The 23,298-nt window shown below is 53.9% G+C and overlaps 1 protein-coding gene across 4 annotated transcripts in view; it reads left to right on the top strand.

Moving 5' to 3' along the window:
• Nucleotides 1-23,298, top strand: part of MIDEAS (mitotic deacetylase associated SANT domain protein) — a 76,100-nt gene that overhangs the window by 26,119 nt on the left and 26,683 nt on the right. The window contains exon 1 of one of the 4 annotated variants that reach the window (XM_007987234.3): nucleotides 3,227-3,919. The exons of the other annotated variants lie outside the window; for them this stretch is intronic. The gene's annotated coding sequence lies outside the window, so the exon portion shown is untranslated. Of the gene's footprint in view, nucleotides 1-3,226; nucleotides 3,920-23,298 lie in introns of those variants that run through there. 4 annotated transcript variants of the gene reach the window in all.

The raw sequence follows: 23,298 nt of genomic DNA, 5'->3' as shown, positions 1-23,298 counted from the left end.
CTGGCATCGTGAACTTGGGATGCCCTCAACAATATTTGCATTCCCGATATCCCAGGCTCTGGTAAAGGTTGTTTACTTAAACACACCATGTGTGCTGGCCTCGTTGGAGGAGGAATAGTGGGCAAAGGACAGGAATGCAGGTATGGAGCCTGGGGAGAAAGACACTTCTCTTTTAAATAGTGATGATGGCTGCAGAATGTTATTGGAGGAAGGTGGCTGGGAGGTGAGAACCTGGCTTCCTTGGAAGCTTCCCCCAACTTCGTGACAGCTTTATTGAGATATACTTCACACACCATAAAATTTACCCTTGGAAGATTTTCCTTTTTCTTGAGACAAAGTCTCGCCCTGTCACCCAGGATGGAGTGTGGTGGCGTGAACACAGCTCACTGCAGCCTTGACCTCATGGGCTCAAGCAATCCTCCTACCTCAGCCTCTTGAGTAGCTGGGACCACAGGCATGCGCCACCACACCTGGCTAATTTTTGTATTTTTTTTGTAGAGACTGGGTTTTGCCACGTTACCTAGGCTGGTCTCAAACTCCTGTGCTCAAGCAATCCTCCTGCCTCAGCCTCCTAAAGTTCTGGGATTACAGGTGTGAACCACTGTGCCTGGCCTCACCCTTGGAAGATTTTAATGGTCTAGATACTGTTGATGAAACACAGGGCAGTGACAGACCGCTCTGAGTGGAGTCCAGAGAGCTGATGTGGCCCTAGGAAGCCTCTCAAATGCCATATTCTACCTTCATTGGGAATCAGAGTTTAGGATTCTGTCTAGGGTGCTTTATTTCCTGGAGTGTTTCTCTCTTGTCAGACACACTCCCTGGTAACTAGAGCTCTGTACTCCTTTTTCCTGCAGTTTGTAAAGAGGGTTGAGGGTGGAGAAAATCCCACTCTCTGGATAAGGTCTCTGGAACACCTCCCTGTCTCCCTGAAAGGTCACCCTTCTTGGTTGCCCCAGAGACTTGTAGCAGGGGCTGGAGCTTCTAAAACCAAAACTTTCACTTCACACGTCAGTGATTCTGCACCGTCATATCTGCAGCAAAACTGACCTCCAGGGCTTTCCCAGAAGCGCTGCAGCTTTCTTTACATAGTCTCATCTGCCCGCCTTTTCAAGGTAGACTTCTCCTGCCAAGCGGGGGCTATTTGGTATAGTCTTGAGCCCTCCTCCCCTGCACACGTGTGTGCCCCTTTTCTTCTCTCTCTTCCTTTCTTAGGTGGCCTGAATTTGGAAGTTTAGCTGTAGTGAAGGGCGGTGCTGCTCCAAGGTGAGCAAGGCTCCTTCAGGGCCACTGACTTCTCTGTTTCCCCTGCCACCTGCCTCCACTCCGTGTGCTGCTTCCTGGGCCACTCCTTTGGAGTGGCTCCCACTTGTTCTCTGGAGGCTGGGCCCTGGCTCCATCGTGGCAGGCTCTTCTAGGAATGTGCTTCCCAGCCGGGTTTTCTGGTTGGTTGGGAACATCCCTGGGCTGGTCTGCGCTAGCTCTCAGGGGCTCACTCTGGGCTTCCCTAAGGCCAGCTGCAGGGGCTGGGCTCTCAGGGGAGGTCAGGATGGCCGCAGGTCTGCAGAGGAACTTGGCAGCAGTGGGCACTGGAGGCCAAATGGCTTTGCTTTTGCTTCTCTCACTTGGATGTGTTGTCAATGGGAGGGAAGAAATCAGGCAAATGAAAAAAGTAAAAAGGCTCTACCCTGATCCTTTGCCAGGAGCCCTGAGAGTCTAACCTCTGCTTGGGGGTCTGCATGCCTGAGCACTGCAGTTCCTCAATTGCTCACTGCCTTCCTCTGGGGGAGGAGCAGAGAGGTCACAGATGCTTGGCTTGCTCTGTGACCTGGTGCAATTCACTTAACCTCTCTGAACCTCAGTATTCTCATCCACAGATTGAGAGGGATAAAACACTCACATGCAGTGCTCTTCAGGAGACTGTATGGAGAAGTGCTCTGAGAGCTGCCAGGAACAGTACTGTCATCACGGATGCTAAACTGGGGAGCCCGGGCTTTTTGTTTTGTTTTGTAGAAGGTGGTTTCCCTAGCTCCTTTATTCACTTACTCTAATCACAGAATCATGGATCTTGAACTGGAAGGGATTTCAAGAGGTGCTCTGGTCCAGTCCTGTGGCATAATTATCTGTATTTTGTAGATAAGATTGTTTTAAGCGTTCCTTATTTTGACATATCTGTCATAACATGGTGCAAATAAGCCCTTTTCCTCTTGGGGAGGTGGGACTTCCAGGTGTACGTGTACGCAGGTACTCCAGCCAGCAAAGAGGTGGAAGAGGACAGGAAAGCCATGCTCCCTTAGGAGCAAGTGCAGGTTTGGCAGGGTTTCTGGGCAGAAGATCCAAGTTTTGCCTGTGCCCTCCACACCCCACCCTGGCCCTGTCGGCTCAGTGAGTGTGTGAGAATCATATTCTGCTGCCCCTCCCTCCTCTACTCCCTGAGAAAGTGAGGGATGCACCTGGTTCTCAAGTCTAGCCACAGGGTTTTGAAAAGTGGCTGCCAGGACACACTGTATTCTTGGGTGGTTTTTCTTCCAAAGGAAAATCTCCTGACCCATCTCCTTGAAAAACAGCCACCACCACCACCACTGCACCATCACCAAAAAACTTGGAAGGAAGAATAGGACACACACCCCTGAATTTTCCCCTGGCCCTAAAGCCCCATTGAATGTGGGGGCCAGAACCAACCTCTTGAGCTGCAAAAATGTTTCCCATCTTCCCACCAGTCAGGCAAGGAGGCATCAAGGCTTGGACCTGAGAATTGATCAGGGGGATATTTAGGGAAGGCAGGGGAAAATGTGAGTATGGAGTGAAAAGCCGCTCAAGTCTGGCCTGAGTTGCTAGAATTAAATCCAGGAGATTTTCCTCACCTAAGTGATGGAGATGGTGGGTCCTTTTTAGGGACTGAGGCCAATCTCAATAACCTTTACACGCACCAGGACGCTGTTGAGCCAGAAAGTGAAACCCGGGGAGTCTGTTAATAAAGTGCCTTGGAGAGGATTGTGCATGATTTACCGTATCCAAAACCAGAGAGAGTTTCTTTGTGGAAGAAAGCGACTTGTACCTTCCCCAACATCACACACACACTTTCCTGGCAGGCTCGATGGGTTTCCAAACATTTCGTCACCGTCTCCTCCTGACCTTGGTGTGAAAGGAACTAGCAGCGTGGCCCGTGGGTTCCAGCAAAGCCATCGGGGGCGCCAGCCTGGGCGGGGGGTGGGGACGGCGACCGACTCGTGAGTGGAGGTGAGGTCTGCTGGAAATCCCCAGACCCGGCCGCCGCTTGAGGTTTAAAGACGCCTTCCCCGGCCTTATTTGGTCGCAGGAAGTGGGCGGCGCCGGGCCTGCTGGCTGAGGCCGCCCCGAGACAGTTGTGCTGATGAAGTGGTAGAGCTGGTTCCTGCTCGCCGCGGTGCCGCGCGCGCCAGCCGGCCGCTGGGCGCTCCGCGCTCCCAGCCTCGAGTTGTGCAATCCTTTGTAGCACGCCAGAGTCCTCCTCCTTCGCTGTTGCCTCTCGCCCTCTCTCTCTCTTTTTTTTTTTTTTTCAAGCTGTGAGCTCAACCGATGAGTCAGAGCCGTGCAATCCTGACACTGCATCGCAGGACTGGGGGTGACACGGAGGGAGGGAGAGCGCTTGCGAGGCAGACAGCACGGGTGCGGGGCGCGCCGAGGCTCCTGCATCGCGAGTGGGGGGTGACAGCCCGCGCGTCCCGCCCGAGCCCTGCCAGCAAACTTCCCAGCCTCCGGGAGGCGCGGGCTGGCGGAAGCCCCACGAGCGCCGCGGGGAGGCGACGGCGCCTATTTGTTTTTAAAATCGGGAGTGCGTGCAGGCTGCTGGAGTCCCGGAGGCGACCGAAGGCGGCGGCCCGCGGTGGAAGGGGGACAGTCGAGGCCGGAGTCCGGAGCCCGGAGCCCGGGCAGGAGCTGGGTAAGTGGGGCTGCTCGGCCGGCGGCTGAGGCCTGCACGCGGCAGGGCCGGCGAGGGGACCCCAGGCGGCGCGCGAGCTGTGGCTGCTCGCATGGCGGGTTGCAGCTCTGCAGGCACTGCCCGGAGCGGGGGCCGCGGGGGCCGCTGTGCTCGAACTTCTGCGGCCTGGGCGGCGGTGGAGCGGGCGCGTGTGGCTGTGCGGGGGCCTCCTGCAGCCCGCCGCCCCCTCCCCCGCGGCCCGCGCCCTCGGCCCGCAGCTGCGGGTGCAGCGCAGCCCCGCGGTGTTTGTGCAGCTACGCAGCTTGTGCGCGGCCCCCGCCCACCCGGGCGCGGCCCCGCCAGGAAAGCCCTCCCCACCCGGCGGCCCGTGGCGGCTCGGGAATCCGGCTGCTCCTCCTCCGCCCGAGAGAAACGTGGTGTCCGCGGGGACCGGCTGACGTGACGGAGTCCAGGCCCAGAAGGCGCGGCGAGGGGCTCGCCAGCTAAGGGAACTTGGCGCGGGAGCCCCTTCCCCTGCCAGCTTGCACGGGAAAGTGGGTTTGGACGCGGCGTCCACGCCGGGAGTTAGGGGGACAGAGATGCAGGGGCGGCGGGGAACTGGGGCAAATGCAGTCAGCAGAGGCCTAGGCTGGAGCGCTTCGCGCAGGCGGGCGCACCTCAGACCTGTCATCCTCCCGCGCGCCCCCGCACGCCCGCGCCGCTGCAGCCGGCCCAGCCCGCGCGGCGCCTCTCGGGGAGCTGTGTTCTCTGGTCCCTGGCGTCAGGGCCGAAACCCGGGGTTCGGCTGGGCCCTGCATATGGCCGGCTTGGTGGAGCTGGTCACGTCGCCTCCCAAGTCGCAAATGCACGAGCGTGTGTGCCAGGTTGCCCCCAGGGCCTCTGGGTAAGGGTCCATGGGAGAAAGGGGGACCTCGTGTGCCCTGGGGCCTTCAGGCTTCAGCCCCAAGGCGGGCTGACATGGAGGAGGTACCTGCCACCCAAAGTGGAGGCCCGGTGTCCGTCCCAGCCCAGCCTCCAGCGAGAGCTGGTGAGAAGATGAAAGGGGAAGTTATATGCCCCATTTAAAACTTTGTTGGTCACAACTACGGTGCCTGCTTCCTGTTTCCACCATCCCACGTGGGACCTGTGTGCCAGCCTGTGGAGCCTCGCCCGGGGGGCGGTGGGATGGGGGAAGAGAGGCTGGCCACGGAGGCCCTGGTGGCACGCGTATGCGGGGGATCCCTGTTGGCAGCTGCGGCTGGGGGAGGGGATGTCTGGCTTGCCCTGGCAGGGGGATCCTGGCCTGGTGGTGTGGGATCTTCTTGTTCCTGTAGCTTCAGGGTTGAGACTGAAGGCCTGTTGAAGGTGGACTGAGAAACCAGTCCTCCCTAGGGGGCCTCGGCTGAGGGGAGAAACCACCTGCCTTGCTCCGGAGCCTCCCATGGAAGGTGTGGCACACACCCCTTTTGGATCAGAGAAATGCACCCTTTCCTCGGGTGTGAAGTGGCTGAAATTCAGGAGCCAGGGAAAAGGAGAAGCCTTCCCCGGTTGGGTTGAGAATTCGTAGCTCCTCCTTCTCCAACTGCTCTGGACAGTGAATAATAGGAGCGTAAACATTCAATTACTGTGATACACCATTTCGTTGCATGGCCCTGGTCCAGTCTCCACTCTAATTGGATTGGCCTCTGGCTGGTTACTCTGGTCTGTGTACTTCCCGGGGGGACAAGGGGGTGAAGAACCTGGAGGATCCCCCCAGGTCATACAGCTTGCCAGCTTGCTCTGAAACAGCCTACCCATTGCCAATGTGGCTTCTCCAAGTGCCAGCAGAACGCCCACTCCCGTGGCTCTGTCAGCTCCTCACCCCACCCCAGGAAAGAGCGCCCTGGAGTGCCCATGGGGATGAGAATTTAATTTTTACATGTAGGATTTTAAAATAGCCCCAGTGTTTGACCCTGTGGGCTGCTGTTCTCAATAAGTGGAACAAAAGAAAAGACAACATGCAGTTATGGATTCAGCTGAGGACCTCCTGTGGCTAGAGTCCCCAGAGAAAGGCTGCCCAGGGGTGTCAAGACCTCTGACAGAAGAGGGGAAGGGGAATGGGCCCAGTCCAGGAATCTTTGGCCTTGATAGCCCCTCTCTTGCAGTTGGGTCTCTCAGAAGAAAACCTTGCTCATGCTGGGGTGGGGACGGCCACAAAGTGACTGGGGGTTTCCAGCTCATCCTTCTAGTCCTGTTTCAAATGCCACTTCTGAAGGCTGTAGCCATCTTCTGAACACTCATTTCCACTTTATGTAGTTATTTGTGTACATACTGTAGTGTGGTGGTCAAAAACAAAGACTCCGAGCTAGAGTCCCTATACAGTATCTCCCTCATAGAGTTACTGTGAGGATTCTGTGAGTTAGTATACATAAAGTGCTTAAAGCACATTTCAGTATTTGGTAGCCTCTGCTTCTAGTGTGAGCTCGGAAGGGTTCCCACAATGCTTGGCATCTAGTGTTTAGTGTTTTTTTTGTTTTGTTTTTTGGTTTTTGGGTTTTTTGGTTGTTAGAGACAGGGTCTTTCTCTGTCGCCCAGGCTGGAGTGCAGTAGTGCGATCTCAGGTCACTGCAGTCTCAGCCTCCTGGGATCAAGCAATCCTCCCACCTCAGCCTCCCAAGTAGCTGGGACTACAGGTGCACATCACACCTGGCTAATTTTTGTGTTTTTGTAGATACAGGGTTTTGCCATGTTGACCAGGCTGGTCTTGAACTCTTGGGCTCAAGAAATCCACCGGCTTTGGCCTCCCAAAGTGCTGGGATTACAGTCTTGAGCTACCTCGCCTGGCTTTAGTGCATGTTAGTTGAACAAATTAGTGAAAGATCTCCATAAAAAAAAAGGTGTACTTGGCATGTGTTGGGCCCAGTGAGTCCCTGCTGCAGGAACCCCCTCACATTGCATCAGTGGTTTCAAAAATGTCACTGTACCGTGGGTGATTCTGGTGCTGGTGAACCCAGTTTCCTGGCACTGCCCTGTAGCTGGCCTTGTGGAGTGCATGTGTCGGTCATCCTGACCCGAAGGGGACCTCAGGGTGAAAGAGTTGTGGAGCCATCTCCCTAGGGATCTGCTAGCCTGGGCAGTTCCTTTGGCCAGCCCAGGTTGGTACCCTTCCTGTGTGTGTGCAGGCACGCATGCATCAGTACAGAAGCAGCCTGGGGCTCCATTCTTCCCTGACTCACTGCAGGTGGCAGGAAGCAGAGCCAGTGGCCGCAATTTGTTGGAGGAATTGCTTCTTTCTGCACATGAGAACTCTTGATTCTGGGACTGAAAAATTGCATGCTGGGCCTGGGCTAGGGTGGAGTATGCTGAAATCCCCGGTTCTTACTAAGGGACCTGCATTTGCATTCGAAGCAACATTCAGGATACTGTGAGACTATGAGCTCATTTTATGAATCAGAAGCATTACAGCATAACTTTAATGTTGGAAACTGCAATTTAGAATCCAGATCACCCTCTCTCCACCTCAGCACACACACACACTCTCTGACATGGTCTCTCACAGTCACACACTTGGGAGCAACAATAGTTGGAGCATCAGTTCAGATTCTGGAGCCCTCAAGCAAAATTCGTCCGCACGGACTTTGGCTTCTACACTCAGAACACTGCTCCTGGATGGTGTGTGGACAGTCACTTGGGCAGTGACGGAAGGAAGTCTGGTGGGTACGTGGGAATGAGGCCTGGGCAGACCTGAGTTCATACCCCAGCGTCTCCTCTTGCAGTGTGGCTTTGGGCATTGCTTAACTTCTTGGGCCTCAGTTTCCTCACCTGTGAAATGTGGATGATAACAGTACTTCATAGGCTGTGAAGGTTAGACAGGATTATGCATGCAAAGTGACTGACACATACTAGGTATTCAACAGATGGCAACTCTCATTTCACCAGTTCCCACTGGGTCCAGTGTGTTTGCCTTTGGCTCCTATCAAGGAAGAGAAAATGAAAGGTATCCTGCTTATAGTAGGAAAGCAATCTACCAGGCCACTGAAGCTTGTATAAATGAAGTTCATTGTGCCCTGGGAACAACTGCTTGATCCACTTCACCCTAGACATGTGGCCCAGACCCAGTGTCTGTGTGCCTTTGAGAGGGACTGTGTCCCTGCAGCCGAGGGCTGAGGGCCCAGCTTCCCAGAGATCAGATTATGCTCTCCGGAACCTACCTGCCCAGGCCCCAGGCTGAGCTGCTCACATGGGTGGGCAGGAGGAAGGCTGCTTTCTCAGCCAAGGAAGAAAAGTCCCCTGTTTGCTTCACCTGAAGCCTTGCAGTGTGACCTCAGGGGAGGTTTGGCTAGAGCCAAGGGTGGGAGTTTTTCCTCCAAAGACTGATTTGGCTGTTTTACCCATTAAAATTAGGTGCAACGGTGAAGGAAACACCAAGAATTATATAAGAAGAAAGTGACCACTCTCAGAGGAGAGCTGGAGTTGTGCTGGGGTGGGGCTGGGGGTCTCCCTGAGGGCTGCAGTTGCTGGCTGTCATTCTCGGCTGGTGGGGAAGAGCTGGTGGGGAAGAGCCGGGGCTTGGGGCTGAGGCTTCCCTGGCAGCCGCTCTTGCTCTTCCTGGAACACAGCCTCGTGCTGTGGCCAGCCAGGGAAGGTGCTCCCTGTTCCCTCTGCCTTTCTCCCAGCCGCAGGGAGCTCTCATGGTGAGAGCATTTTTTCCAGGCAGCGCTGCTTCCTCTAGGAGTCCTGGGAAGGAAGGAGAGTGGGGAGAGGAGCCCAGGGCAAGGTTTATCCCAGTTAAGCTTGGATGGAGAGAGTGAGCTACAGTAGGCTTGTAGCCAGCCAGAAGGGGCTTCTCTCTAAAGCTGCCCAGCTTCTCTGGGGAATTGGAATCCAGACAAGAAGGAAAATGGTGAGATATTTTGGTCCCCCGCTTTTCCCAGTAGTTGGGCAGAGGCCCCTATCCAGTTTACTGTTGCCAGAACTTGCCATTTCTTTAGTAGGTAAGGCCCCCGTAGCTCAGAAACAGGCTTAAGTGATAACTTGCAACCCCGAGACTTCACGTGAGCTGTGGCACAGATCCTCCTCCCGACCTGGCCTTCCTCTGTCTGAGGCCCCAGCTGGCCTCGGGTCATAGCCCTGGCCTCCGGGGAGTCATTCCAGAGCTGGGAAACCATTTGGGATATCTAGTCCAAATCCTGCATTTTCAAATGGGGAAGCCTTGAGAGGTGGTGAGATGCTTGAGGTTCCGAAGACTGTCTCCACTTTCACTTTGGGAGGGTGGAAAGGGACTGCTCCTGTGTCCCATGCCTGGTCACTGCTCCTCCCAGTTTGGAAGCTGGGAGGGCAGCTTGAGTGCAGGAAGAATCCAAAGGAATACTGTCTTGACTCCTGGGTGTGGCTCAGTCCTCAGCTGGCTCCATAGTTATTTATTTGTTTGCGTGTGCGTGAGTGAGTCCTGTGGTTGGGAGGCTGGATCTGAGTAAAAGCAGAAGTACCCACACTCTGTCAGCTGTGCAGCACGCAACAGGGGACAGTCGGGAGGGGAAAAACGGGAGCAGGGGCCTGTCTGCATGGTGGCTGCTAGTTGTGCTTTCTGTCCCTGTTGCAGTGCCTGCACACTTGAGTGTAAACAGCCCTTCCATGTTGCTAGCAGCTGCCCTTCCTTGCTGGCTTTGGGCAGAAGAGGCGCCAAAAATAACCAGGCAGGCACTTCCACTTGTGGGACATTTACTGTGGTGGCCTCTGAGCAGGCTTGCTTGCTTTTTGCAGGCCCTGTGTCTCTGCCACGCTGGAGTCCCTTCTACTTCCTGCAGCCCTTCCTCAGCCTCCCTCTGGCCATTGCACCTTCCCCTTTATTGCTTTTATTAGAGTGAGCAAAGGAGGGCGGCGGCTCCTCCTTGTGGGCCTGGAAGCTCTGCCGGTGTTATCTGGGAAGTACCCTCATCCCCCTGTATCCCTGTAGGCAGGCCCTGCTGGCATAGCTGAGTTTAAAGGAGGCCTCTGCTGGGTGCCCTCTCACTTTCTCGCCAGACCTCTCTCTCCTGGGTCTGTAGGCCAGAAGCTGTGCATGCCTGCAGAGCCCCACACTGTTGCTAGGACTTTGAGTCTCCCTGTCCTGCCCCTGCCTGGCCAGCCCTGCTCTCAGCCAGCTGTGGAACTGGAAGAGTCGGACCATTCATTTCCTCCAAGGTGTTAAAGACTGATAACGATGTCTGAACCACCCCTACCCAGCAAGGGAGACAGGAATCACATTTATTGAGTGCATACCCTGTGCCAGGTGGCACTTCATCTGTGTATTACCTCGTTGTGTCCCACAATAACGAAGATGAAACTGTTGTGCCCATTCACCAGTAGGGATCCCCAGGCTCGCAGAGGCTGGTGATTAGAGAAGCCAGCACACATTGCCCCTGACTTCTTTTACCTTGCAGCTCCCACACTTCCTCCAGCTATTTTCCTGTGCACAGGGAACAATGCTTTGATCCTTGGTATGAAGTGCTGATAGTAGGAATTTGGGCACCATTAGACTGGCTGATACGGGAGATATTTTGGGCTGGGAAGGATGGAGAAGACCTCCCTGCTGCCTCCCTCTCCAGGTGCTTCACAGGGCAGCCAGGAGCCCAGCCTTGAGCCCTGAGGCCCTTCTGTGGAGGACTCAGCTGTGGACCTGGGGACTGCCTGGCCAGGCACATGCACAGGAGGAGGGGAAAGGCTTGGTTTCAGCTTAGTTGTGGGTTTCCTGGGGACCTCCCAAGTGTCTCTTCCCCGCTAAAGGTATCCCGGCCTCTGAGGTACTGAGAACGGTTCTGGGGATCAAAGACTGGGGCTAGGTGGGATCTTTGGTCTCCCTTCTTGGCTGCTGGGTCTGACCTGGGGCCCATCATTCCAGCTGGCTTGGCCCAGGTCCCAGAGAGCCTGGTTGGTGTGTACTTGGGGCTTGGGCTGGATGCTCTGCTGTGCCCGCATGCTGTGCCAAAAGCCTCTGGGTATATTTCAGGAACAATAAAGAATAAATCAACATAGGAGAAAAGGCCCTGCAGCAGCTGCTCAGAGACTGGAGAAATGCAAAGAATGCGTGAGCCTTTGGCAAAAGTCTTGCATCTTGACCAGGGCCTGAGGAAGGACGGGAGGCTGATGTGATGGCTCTGGAGTCAAATGGGTGTCTCTCTGTGCCCACTTTGCAGCCCTTCTAGGAGGCCCCAGGCAGCCACACTGAGACTCCCCCCTCTGCTGGTGGCAAATTTTTGTGCTTCCTGGTCACTTGGCATGTACTGGGGAGCCATATTTCCCCCGTTCTTTACTCTCATACCACTCTGCCACACACTGACCCATCTAACCCCCAGGCACCAGGTGGGTCTTGGCCCTTTCTAACCCTGACTGACGAGGAATCATGGGTTGATGAAGACTTGGTAGGCTTGACACACATACTATACTCCTTGCTTTACCTCCCCCAGACGAATGTCAAGGACCTGGCAATGCCAGGTCTGAGGGATGCTAAGTGTGAGAACATCCACCTGGGAGGCCCTCACTGTAGCTCTACCCAGGTCGTCAGCCATGTGTCCTTAGGCAGGTCATTTTACCTTTGAGGACTTGGTTTTATGAGCCATGAAATGGAGGTTTGGACAAATGATCTTTGGAGTGAGTGGGCACCTCTGTCTCCTCTACTCGGGATGTGCGATGAACAGATTTTATTTAGGAAGTTAAGTTATTGGGAGAAGCAACACTCTGAGAGCACCATGCGGAGATGTGGGAGGCTGTGGCTGGGGGCTGATGATCAGTGTCCTGAATGGGGAACCCAAGCAGAGAGCTGATTTGACCCAGACCTCAGGGTAGCAGGAGAAGGGACTGGAGCTTGGACTCCATGGGGACTTGGGTTATCTGACAAGCAGGGGAGAGTCAAGACTTTATTTTTGAGGTACAGTTTTGCTCTTGTTGCCCAGGCTGGAGTGCAGTGGTACCATCTTGGCTCACTGCAGCCTCTGCCTCCTGGGTTCAAGCAATTCTCCTATCTCAGCCTCCCGAGTAGCTGGGATTATAGGCGCCCGCCACCATGCCTAGCTAATTTTTTAGTAGAGATGGGGTTTCACCATGTTGTCCAGGCTGGTCTGGAACTCCTGACCTCAAACGATCCCTCCACCTTGGCATCCCAAAGTGCTGGGATTACAGGCGTGTGCCACCATGCCTGGCCGAAGGCATTATTTATTTATTTATTTTTTGAGATGGAGTTTTGCTCTTGTTACCCAGGCTGGAGTGCAGTGGCACGATCTCGGCTCACCGCAACCTCCACCTCCTGGGTTCAAGTAATTCTCCTGCCTCAGCCTCCCGAGTAGCTGGGATTACAGGCATGCGCTGGGTTCAAATGATTCTCCTGCCTCAGCCTCCCGAGTAGCTGGGATTAGAGGCCTGCGCCACCATGCCCGGGTAATTTTGTATTTTTGGTAGAGACAGAGTTTCTCCATGTTGGTCAGGCTGGTCTCAAATTCCTGACCTCAGGTGGTCTGCCCACCTCGGCCTCCCAAAGTGTTGGGATTACAAATGTGAGCCACTGCACCCGTCCTGGCTTTATTTTTAAAGAGCTGTTGGCTAACCTCAGTTGTGGGGTTGGAGGGTGTGGAAGGGGTGTGGCTTCCTCTTAGGCAAAGATGCCGAGCCCTCCACAGGTTGGCCCACTGGAGGTAATCACCTATAACCTCTTCATCTTCAAAGCCACTCACCTGCCCGGCCTCTCCCACCCACCTTACCTGACCAGCCACATCTCAGAACATCATGGTGGTTTTCAGGCTAGCTGAAGCTGCTCTCCAGGGAGCAGACGTGAGCAACCCAGAGGCTGCTGCTGTTCTATCCCAGGCAGCCTGGTGTGACGCCCAAGTCTGAAACTCTGGCGGGAGGAAGTTTGCAGAACGGGCAGGCGTAGGTGGCAGTCCTGGCCTTGCCTCTATACTGCTGTGATTTTAGGCAAGTGATTTGACCTCAGGTCTTTTCAGATTTCTTGTTTAGAAAGGAGGAGTAATAATGCCTACCTTGATGGCCTGGTGTGGTGGCTCACGTCTGTAATCTCAGCACTTCGAGTGGTTGAGTTGAGAGGATCCCTTGAGGCCAGGAGTTCAAGACCAGCCTGGGCAACAAAGTGAGACTCCATCTCTACAAAAATAATAATGATAATATCTACCTTTCTGTGAGAGGATTCCACAGGATACTGCATGTAGTGTGCTTAGCACCATGCCTGGCATATAGTAGCACCCCCAGTGGAAATGTTGGAGGTATTGATGAAGCCTTGTTTGTGTGATGTTGGGATAAACCTTGGCTCCATGCTTTGCCCAGTGTCTTGCCAAGTGGTGGGACCTGTCTAAATGGAGGCATGAAGCATTGTTATTGGAGTCCTTGATTTTGCTCCTGGCTGTGTGTCCTTGGGCAAGTTTATTTCATTCTCTGGACTGCTCTGTGGACCGAGGAATTGGAGTAGGTAAACATTGACATCCCTTGATATTTGGAATCTGTTCAGCTTTCCCAGCTGGGCCCTGCTTTGCCAGTTGGCTCTGAAGAGAGGCCCAAGCCACCTTTCTCCATGTGGCATGGAGGCTTTTATTCCAGAGTGAGACGGTGCTGAGCCTGCAGCCTCCAGCTAACCTCTGCAGTCCCCCACACCTCAACACCCTTTGGGCTCTCTTGGCTTCCAGGGGCTTTTACAGATATGCGCCCCCCGTCTCCCCCCCCCCCCCCCCGCCCGCCCCCGTCTGGAGGGGAACCTGTTTCTGGCTGACTGGGGCTAGGATTATTTCTTAAGAAGAGTGTTAATAGACGATGCTGTGCTTGGAAATGCCCCCAGGGAAGAGCAGCAGCTCTGGGAAGGAGCTGGCTTTGTGAGGTTCTCAAGTGTAGCATTCCTTCTGAGGCCCGCAGGTGTAGATTTCAGATTTTTCTGGGAGGGTGGTGGAAAGAGCAAGGACTTTGAAGACACAAGATAAAGTTTTGAATCTTGCTTCTGGCTCTGTAACAGCAGAGCCTCAACTTCCCTCTGGAGAATGGGGACATAAGACTCCTGCATAGGAGGTTTATAAGCATGGATTCGAATATGTGAAGGACCCAGCCCAGGGAAGTACTCGTTAGCTCCCTTCTTTTGGGAAGGATCTGTCTTTTGGATATTTTGTAGATTGGTCATGGAAGTGGAAATATTTGCCTGTGGCCATTTTTCCCAGGGAAAAACAGGACTGCCTGACAAGCTGTTGCAATCCCAAAGGCCTCTCCATCCCCTAGTTGTTTTGCTGTCGGGATCAAGCTTGGGGTCAGGTTCAGTGTGTGTCTGGGAGAGTTGCTACCCAGGCCTTTGCAAAAGTCTGAGCTCTGCAGCTGCCTAGGGCTGTGATACAGAAGGTGTGGAGAACATGGGCTGAGGAGGGAGGGGCCTTTCTGAGCTGAGAGAACTTGGCGAGTTACTTTTAACCTTCGTTTCCTGTAAGTTTCCCGAATTTCCTTCGGTTATTGATTTCCAGTTTCAGCCCATTTTGATTGGAGAATATACTTTGAGTGATTTCAGTCCCTTTAAATTTGTTGAGACTTGTCTTATGGCCTAATAATGATCTATTGTAGGGAATGTTCCGTGTGTGTGTGTGTGTGTGTGTGTGTGTGTTTTTAATTTTTTCTGGCTGGGCGCGGTGGCTCAAGCCTGTAATCCCAGCACTTTGGGAGGACGGTGGATCACCCGTGGATCACGAGGTCAGGAGATCGAGACCATCCTGGTTAACACGGTGAAACCCCGTCTCTACTAAAAAATACAAAAAACTAGCCAGGCGAGGTGGCGGGTGCCTGTAGTCCCAGCTACTCGGGAGGCTGAGGCAGGAGAATGGCGTAAACCCGGGAGGCGGAGCTTGCAGTGAGCTGAGATCCGGCCACTGCACTCCAGCCCGGGCGGCAGAGCGAGGCTCTGTCTCAAAAAAAAAAAAATTTCTGAGACTGGATCTTGGTCTTTCACCCACGCTGGATTGCAGAGGCATGAACACGGCTTACTGCAGCCTCAACCTCCTGGGCCCAAGCAATCCTTCTGCCTCAGCTTCCTGAGTAGCTGGGACTATAGCCTATAGTGGCCACCACACCCAACTAATTCTTTTTTTATTTTTTGTAAAGACACGGTCTCCTTTTGTTGCCCAGGCTGGTCTTGAGCTCCTGGGCTCAAGTGATCCTCCCGCCTTGGCCTTCCAAAATTTTGGGATTACAGGCGTGAGCCACTGCACTGGGCCTGTTCTTTTTAAAAAAGAAACAAAGACAACAGTTCACCTACGACTGCAGTATCTGTGTGCTTTTGAGAAGAGTGTGTATTCCTGTGTATTTTGCTGTTGTTAGGTGGAGTGTTCTATATAGGTCTTCTAGGTCTAATTGGTTTATAGCGTCTGAATCTTCTATTTCCTTGTCTATCTTCTATTTAGTTGTACTGTTCATTGTTGAAAGTAGAGTGTTTTCTCTCTCTCATGTGTATATATAAAATAAAATGAAAAAAAAGTAGAGTGTTGAAGTTTCCTACTATTATTTGAGTTGTTTATTTTTCCTTTCAATTCCGACAGCTTTTGCTTCATGTATTTTGGAGCTCTGTTGTTAGATACATGCATGCCTATAACTGGTATAGCCTCCTGAGGGATGGACACTTTTGTTCATTATAAAATATTCTTTGTCTATAATAATAGTTTTCTTTTTTCTTTTTTGTTTTTTTTTGAGGTGGAGTCTAGCTCTGTTGCTCAGGCTGGAGTGCAGTGGCGCGATCTTGGCTCACTGCAACCTCCTCCTCCCAGGTTCAAATAATTCTCCTGCCTCAGCCTCCTGAGTAGCTGCAATTACAGGCGCCTGCCACCACGTATTTTGTCTGATATTAGTATAGCCATTCCAGCTGTCTTTTGGTTACTGTTTACAATGGTATCTCTTTTTCCATCCATTACTTCTTCTTTTTTGGTACAGAGTCTTTTTTCTTTTTTGGTACAGAGTCTCACTGTGTTGCCCAGGCTGGAGTACAGTGGTGCAATCTGGGCTCACTGCAACCTCCACTTCCTGGGTTCAAGCGATTTCTCCTACCTCAGCATCTTGAGTAGCTGGGACTGCAGGCATGTGCCACCATGCCCTGCCCTGCTAATTACTTTCAACCTATTTGTATCTCTGCATGTAAAGGGTTTCTTTTTTTTAAAGAAATTGCATCTTTTTTTAAAAAGTCCGTTCTGCCATATAATTGCATTTTTTTTTTTTTTTTTTTTTTTTTTTTTGAGACGGAGTCTGGCTCTGTCACCCAGGCTGGAGTGCAGTGGCCGGATCTCTGCTCACCGCAAGCTCCTCCTCCCGGGTTTACGCCATTCTCCTGCCTCAGCCTCCGGAGTAGCTGGGACTACAGGTGCCCGCCACCTCGCCCGGCTAGTTTTTTGTACTTTTTAGTAGAGACGGGGTTTCACCGTGTTAGCCAGGATGGTCTCGATCTCCTGATTTCGTGATCCGCCCGTCTCGGCCTCCCAAAGTGCTGGGATTACAGGCTTGAGCCACCGCGCCCGGCCTGCATATTTTTTTTTTAAAGTCCATTCTGCCAGCCTCTGCCTTTTAATTAGATATTTAATACATTCACATTTAAAGTAATTATGAATAAGGTAGGATTTATGCTGCCATTTTGTGATTTGATTTCTGTATGTCTTATGTCTTTGTTACTCTTTTGTTCTTCCATTACTGTCTTCTTTTGTGTTAAATAGATATTTTTGAGTATACCATTCCTGGCCTATAAATAACGAGACACAGAACAGTAAGGGTTAAATAAAATGCTGCCTGCAATGGACTTAGCACAGTGCCTGGCAAATAGTAAGTGCTCAGTAAACATGGGCACTCAGTTGGGTCCCACATGTGGTAAGAGCCACAGTTAATCCTAGGACTGGCTGAGAGCAAAGTCCCCTCAGGGCTCTGTGCAACCCCTCATGTCTCCTGGGCAGGCCACAGCACTCTGGCAGGTAGTGCCTTTGGGGAATGGGGAGTGGTGGATCCTGGGAAATTTCACCATGCCAGGCTGTGACTCTTTAGCCATTCCTCTGCTGCAGTGCCTGGGCACCACCTGGCTGCCTGTGAAGCATCCTAGATTCCCCATCATGCTCTTCCCACCCTCGACCCCTACCGCACCAGACCCATGAACTAGTCTCTCAGGGCGGGTTTTATTGCACACACTGAGGTTTAAGGAACCACTCCTTGACATCTACACAGACGGTTATTGACACAGTGACGGAGAGACCTGGTTTGGGGTCAGGAGGCTTAGATTTGAATCTTGACTCCTCAGTCATGAGTTCTGTGAACTGGGACAAGTTACTTTCAGAGCCAGCCTTTCCTCGTTTCTCAATTGGGAATAAGTGGTTATGTAGGTAAGCGGTACTCTGCCACATTCGGCATACAGCTAGTCCTTGTGGCTGCTGTTCCGCGTGGCACTTGCTTTTTACAAAGGTGTTTCTTTGGTCCCTGGATGCAGGTCTCTTCCCACCCCAGGCGCTTAAGCTCCTCAAAGGCAGGAACCAGTGAGTGGCGGCTCCTGGACCAGACATCTCGTTGGTTACCTGACAAGCAGTCCACTGCCCTCCGTCTTGGTTCATGTTGTCTCCAGGCCCTGCTGCTCCCAGGCTCTGTGCAGGAACAGAAGGGAATTGAAGAAGCGTTATTGGATAGTAGTCTAAGAGCATGAAGATTCCTAATGGGTAACAACAATACGTGCTGGAGGGCCAGCTGGAGGAGGTAGGCCTTGAGGAAAAGCAGATTGTGAGAGTGGAAGCAGGGCTTCCAGGCAGAAGGAACAGCTCTAGGGGAGGCTCAAAGTCAGGGAGCTCCCCCAGGGATTGCCTGTCCCCAGGGGTTGCTTACCCCTAGTCCCTGCACCGGCTGTCTTGCATTATAATTAGCGTGTGTTTCTGTGTGTCTGTCTCCCCACTAGCCTGGAAGCTCTGTGTCTCCTGTGTCTCCCAGAGTCTGGCTTGCAGCAAGTGTTCAGCAAATGCTTGTGGAGTGGATGAAGGGGCAGCAGGCCCACCTGCAGAGCTGCAGCAGGGAGGGTGTGTGGTGGGGGAGGCCCCTGTGAGTGGCCTCATCTGTATCTTGGCCCAGGGCAGACTCTGGCATGGGGTACTCAGGCACAGACTTCAGAGAGCCCTGCTCTAGCCCTGCTGGGGAGCCAGGCCCTTCCAGAAGGGGAAGGAGGAGCTGCAGCAGCCTCCAGTGATGGGAGCTGCATAGGGCATAGAGACAGTTTTGAGGAGACAGACCAAGGACCCCAGTGGTCCCAGGACGCCCTCGCTAGAGGGCCTCAGGAACATCTGCTGGGTCTCCTGCGGAGGAAGCATACATCTGCCTGCTTCTACCCTACTCTTGCTGGGATCCCTGGGTCCTACTGGAAGGGGTTTTCCAGGGCTGCCTGTGATTCTTCGTAGCCTTTGCCTAGGAGGAAGGCAGGCAGTTCCTTCAGTGCAGGCAAAAGCTGAGCCTGAAGGCTTAATCCTTTTCGCCTTTGTTCATGACTGTTTTCTCTCTGCATTAGCAGCCCCCCACCTCCCCCATCCCTGGCAAAACAAACCTGGCGATCCCAGCTTCTCGTGGACACCCTGTGGGCATTTGTGGAGCTTTGCGGGAGGGAGGCAATCAAGGTAGAAGCCTGGACGGAACCCTGAGAGTGCCTCATAAGCCCTGAAAGGATTCTTCTCTTACACATCCCTTTAAAAGCATCTCAGTGTTGGCATTTTTACTGTGTAAGCTCAAACTTCAGGCAGCTTGAACCGTGGCCAAGCTTCTGATCCTGAGCAGCTTGATGGCTGAGACCCCTGGGACTCGTGACTCTCTGGCCTGTTGGCCTGGGTTCTGCTTTTGAGAGCTGAAGTTCAGTCCAGAGAAGTGATGGTCCAGGGACTGTCTGGATTGGGAATGGGCCGACCATAGGGCCTCTTACCTGCTCTCTCATGCTCCCAGGGAAAATGACGCTTGCGGGAGTCAGATCCACGTCTGTTGTATCAGAGCCTCCTTGTTTGCAAACCCCTTGAGAATAGGGCTTATGTGTCCAGTGGCTTGCAGAAATGGGGTGCACTGGCCTGTGTGTGAAGGCCCAGTTGGTGGGGATACATGTGGCGTTGCAGATAGGGTCCAGAGGGAAGGTTTGTCTAGGGCCTGGACAACTCTAGGTGGCCCAAGATGGCAGTTCCAGGCCACGTACCCAGTCTGGCTATAGCTGGAGACCCCAGAATGTCTGAGAGAGCTTTTCAGGATGTGAGCCCGAATGAAGGGGCCAGCTGGGCCGTGCTGTGCTCCTCTGGTGGGGGTGGCAGGGTCTTGTTATGGCTCCTTGGCATCCTGGCCAGACCTTAGTGTCCTGAGGTCCAGCCGTGTCAGGGCATGAGGTAAACAGACCACAGGCTTGTATCCCTGGCTACTGTCTAGGTGGGGTGGAAGCCTAGAAAAATGGGGTGGAGGGCAACAGTGGAGCTGGCACTTTTCCAGCTGGCCAGCATGTGGTATGGGGCAGCAGGTGACAGTCAAGGGCAGGTGGCTTGTGGGCCAGCAGGGAGAAGGACTTGTGTTCCACATAGGTGGAAAGGGCCTGGGCCAGGGGTAGGGTGGGATCCCGGGCTGGGTCTTTTCACTTCATCCCAGCATCTTGAGGAGCTCTGGTGTGCATCAGAGAGCCCAGAAGTCAGGAGCAGACAGGAGCCCAGGGCAGGAATGCGGGCTGTGTCACCTCTGCCCAGGCGTGGCTCTGACTCACCTTGGGCACAGTCTTGAATGAGCATCCTGACAGGCAGATACAAACCAAGTGCCAAGGTACAACGGTCTGCCAACCCTGTCCCGTGGAGCCTGATGTCTGCTGGGGATGACGAAGCAGGCACCTGGGATTTAGTGTGCCATACACAGTGTGTTATAGGGGCTTGTAGTTGAGCTCCTGTCTCAGCTCTGGGGTCAAGGAAGGTTTCCCAGTGGAAACAGTGTCTGCAGCTTGAAGGATGAATAGGACCTGGCCTGATGAAAAGCGTGAGAAGTTGTCCCCAGGAAGGGGTACAGCCTGGCCAAAGACCTGGAAGCAAAGCAAGAAGAGCACGTTGGAGGCCCTGGCTCAAGCACAGACTGTCGAGAGAGGTGGCAGGAGCCAAGGTCTGCAGGGACTTGTGGACAGGGCAGGGAGTTTAGACTTTGTCCTAAGACAGCTCAGAGAACTGACTCGCCTGGAGACTCAGTTTGGGCCTGTCTTGCCCTTGGGTGACAGACACATGACCTTTGACTCCCCTCTTCCTAGTGCTGAGCTTGTGGTGCCTGCCCAGGCTCTAAGAGTGGGAGCTTGGAGCATTAGCCTACAAGGACAGGGACCCTCGGGTCACCCCCAGGTCAGAGCTGAGCCCCTGCAGCTGCTGAGATCAACTTGGCATCTCCTCCCTGGCCTGTGTGACCTCGACTCACAACAGTCTTGTTTCTCAAATGGACACACTGATTGCCCCAGGCAGACAGGTGAGTGGCCCTGGTCCTGCAGTGGCTACAGTCTGGCCCCTTGCCCTGTGGTGATAGCTCACTGGCTTCTCCTGGGGTCGGTCAGCTAGTGTTGGGTGTGCGGCTGGGCTGCCGATGTCCCTTGGGGAGCAGTGTGTATTTGAGCTGACATCCCGGGAGAGCTGGTGTCACCATCAGCACTGAATGCCCAAAGGCCTTTCCAGCACCTTCCCCTCATGTGTCTGCAAAACATATATGTGGGGTCAGCACGGTTTTTTGTCTTTTGTTTTTCTTGGTGCACACTGCTTTCTTCTAGAGAGAGCAAGTGCTTTTCACCATAGAACTTCCTGAAAGCCTGCTAGGTCCCAGGCTTTGGTCTTGACTGTTGCCTTGTCTTTGGCCCAGGGGTACCTGTGGGTCTGGTCAAGGATTGGTTGCTGCAGAGAGGAGCCTGGAGGAAGGGAAAAGTGAATAGAGCGTGACAGTCAAACAGACTGACAGGGCGGACTACCGTGTTTGGGGCCCCGTGGTGACTGTGGGTTTCCTTTTGCAGTGTTCCTGCATCCGTTGTCAGAGGCCCTGCAGCTCGTCCCAGGGCTGAGCTACTGGCAGGAGTTCCTCGTTACATCCTCTTCCCTGCAACCTCAGGGACTAGGCCCACAGGTCAGCAGCCTTTGGAGGTGTCTTCCTTCCTCTTCCTCACTGTGAGGAAGGGCAGTTTGATTTCCACCTGAGGGACAGGGAAGTGGGGGTGGGGTAGAAGAAATGAGAGGAAGTGGTGCAGTCCTGACCCCGAGTTGCAGGCTGGGAGGAGCTGATGGGGTCTGAGAGCTGGAGGCACCACCAGCAGCAACTGAGCCCGGGTTGGGGTTGCAGGAGTCGGAGAGTCCCCAGATTGGGGACTAGAGTGGCCAGTGCAGGAGGAAGTGTTTCAGGCCTCCCTGCAGGTAGACCTCACACATCTGCTGACCCTCTGTGGTGAGACCCTTCCCTGCCCTCCCTTCCTGGAGGGTCAAGGGTCTCAGCCATATTTGGGGAGAATGGGAGAGAGTACCTGCCAAAGGTTCAGGCAGGGGTAAAGGGCTTCCCAGTGCCAGTGAGAAGGGATATCTGTGTCTAGAAAATCCTTGCTTGGAGGTGGTGTGGAGTGTGCTGTGGAAGGGAGGTGTATGAAGAGGGGTCTGGGGTCTTAGTGTGATGTCTTGGGGATAAGGAAGAAGAGCTTGATCTTAGAGTGAAACAGACCTGGGTTCCAGTCTTGGCTCTGCAACATAATGAATGTGTGACTGTGGGCAACTTACTTGGCCCCTCTGAGCCTCATCTAGCTAACCTGTAAATAGAGGTTAAAATCGCAACACCTGCCTTATAAGGTCATGGTGGGAATTTAAAGGATACAAAGCATGTAGGATCTGCCTGGCACGGGTGCACCATCACCATCATCATTACTCCTATCACTACTTAGTGCCCTGCTGCCTAGGTGTGCCCCTTCACCCTTCCTCCCAGGCTGCCAGTATCTTCCACTCTTCTCCCCACTCCCAGCCAATGACCTTTCTTCTCTGAGGGTTCCAGGCCTGAGTGTCCATGCCCCTGGCACCCTTAGCTCTTCAGTGAGGGTGACAGAGAGTCCTCTGCAGCAAGAAGCTTCTGGGGTGATTCAGCCTTCCCCAAACCAGGCCCCTTGATTTCTTCAAAGCAAGTCCATTTCAGCTTCAGAGGCTGCTGTGGTGTCTTGAATGATGGCCCTCCTTGATGTGCAGGGTGAGAGTGGGAGGCTTCCCAGCTGAGCCCAGCTCCTCCAGGGCTGACCATACAGCTGTGGGTAAGCCCCTGTAAGACCTGCCGCAGACCTGGAGCCGCAGACCCCGCCTCATCTCCTTCTGTAAGAGGTGCTGAGCAGCCATCCCCATGGAGGGGGTGCAGCCCTCCATCAGGTTCACACTGGCACGTGCATCCAGGCCCACCTGCCACGTGGACCTTCCCTTGCTCCAGGCCTCAAGCCAGTGCTGTGGCTCACAAGGCGACAGGGCTGTGATGAAGGGAGGCGTGAGTGTGTGTGAGCGCCCACTGGAGGGGCTCGTAGCCCCCTGGAGGCACGTGGGCCTGCCAGGCTGGCGCACATTCTTCCTTCCTCTGTCTTGCTTCTGCAGACACGCACTTCTAGTTCTGTGGGCTTGATGTTCCCTCGGAGAGGCGGAGCCAGACAGTCCTATCCTGCAGCTTCATGGTGGTGCCCAGGGTGATTTTTAGTGTAGGGGTTAGCTTTTGGGTTCCTGCTCTGAATTAGGTTACTGTCAGGGAGTGTGGGTTTAAAAGCAAGAGAAAGGTTGTTTCTCCAGCCCCCAGCTCTCTATTTCTTGTCCAAATCCCCCCTCTTCTCTCTTACTGGGGGTCAGGGTGACTTGGATGCCATGCTAGTCTCTGTGCCTCTCCCTCCCTCCAGCTTCATGTATGAAAAGACAAAGGCTGCACACGAGGAGGGTCTCTTTTACTCTCTTCAAGGCCCAAGGACTGAGGAAGGAAATGGAGGAGGAAGTTACTCCCCTTCTGGGTGCTGGGTGAAAGTGAAAGATAGGGAGGGGGCCTTCAGTGAGTCATGCAGGCGGACAGGAGGCAGGCAGGCTCCAGGAGCGCAGGGGCTGGGGAGCTGCGGAAGCCTGCAGAGGAGTGATAGCCTGGGAGGGGCATTCCCGGTGCTGGGGGCGGGCCGAACTGTGAACTGGGTGTAGTCAGGACTCTGTGCCCGCCCAGCCTTGCCCTCCGCTGCTCCTGGCTGGTTTCCTGGGAGCTGCTGGGGTTGCTAACAATGACCTGTAGCATCTAGGGCCTGAGATTTCCTCTTCAGAGCCACCTGAGCTGTCTTCCCTTCTTCTCAGGGACCAGAATCTTACTGGAGAAAGAGGTGGGCCATTTAGCTCCCACCCCCACCAACTTCCCAGGAAAAAAACAAAACCCAAACAGCACTCTGAGGGAATAAA

This window comes from Chlorocebus sabaeus, chromosome 24 (assembly GCF_047675955.1).
Source record: "Chlorocebus sabaeus isolate Y175 chromosome 24, mChlSab1.0.hap1, whole genome shotgun sequence".
NCBI lineage: Eukaryota > Metazoa > Chordata > Mammalia > Primates > Cercopithecidae > Chlorocebus > Chlorocebus sabaeus.
The sequence above is the reverse complement of the archived record's forward strand: the minus strand, read 5'-3'. Positions and strand labels throughout refer to the sequence as shown.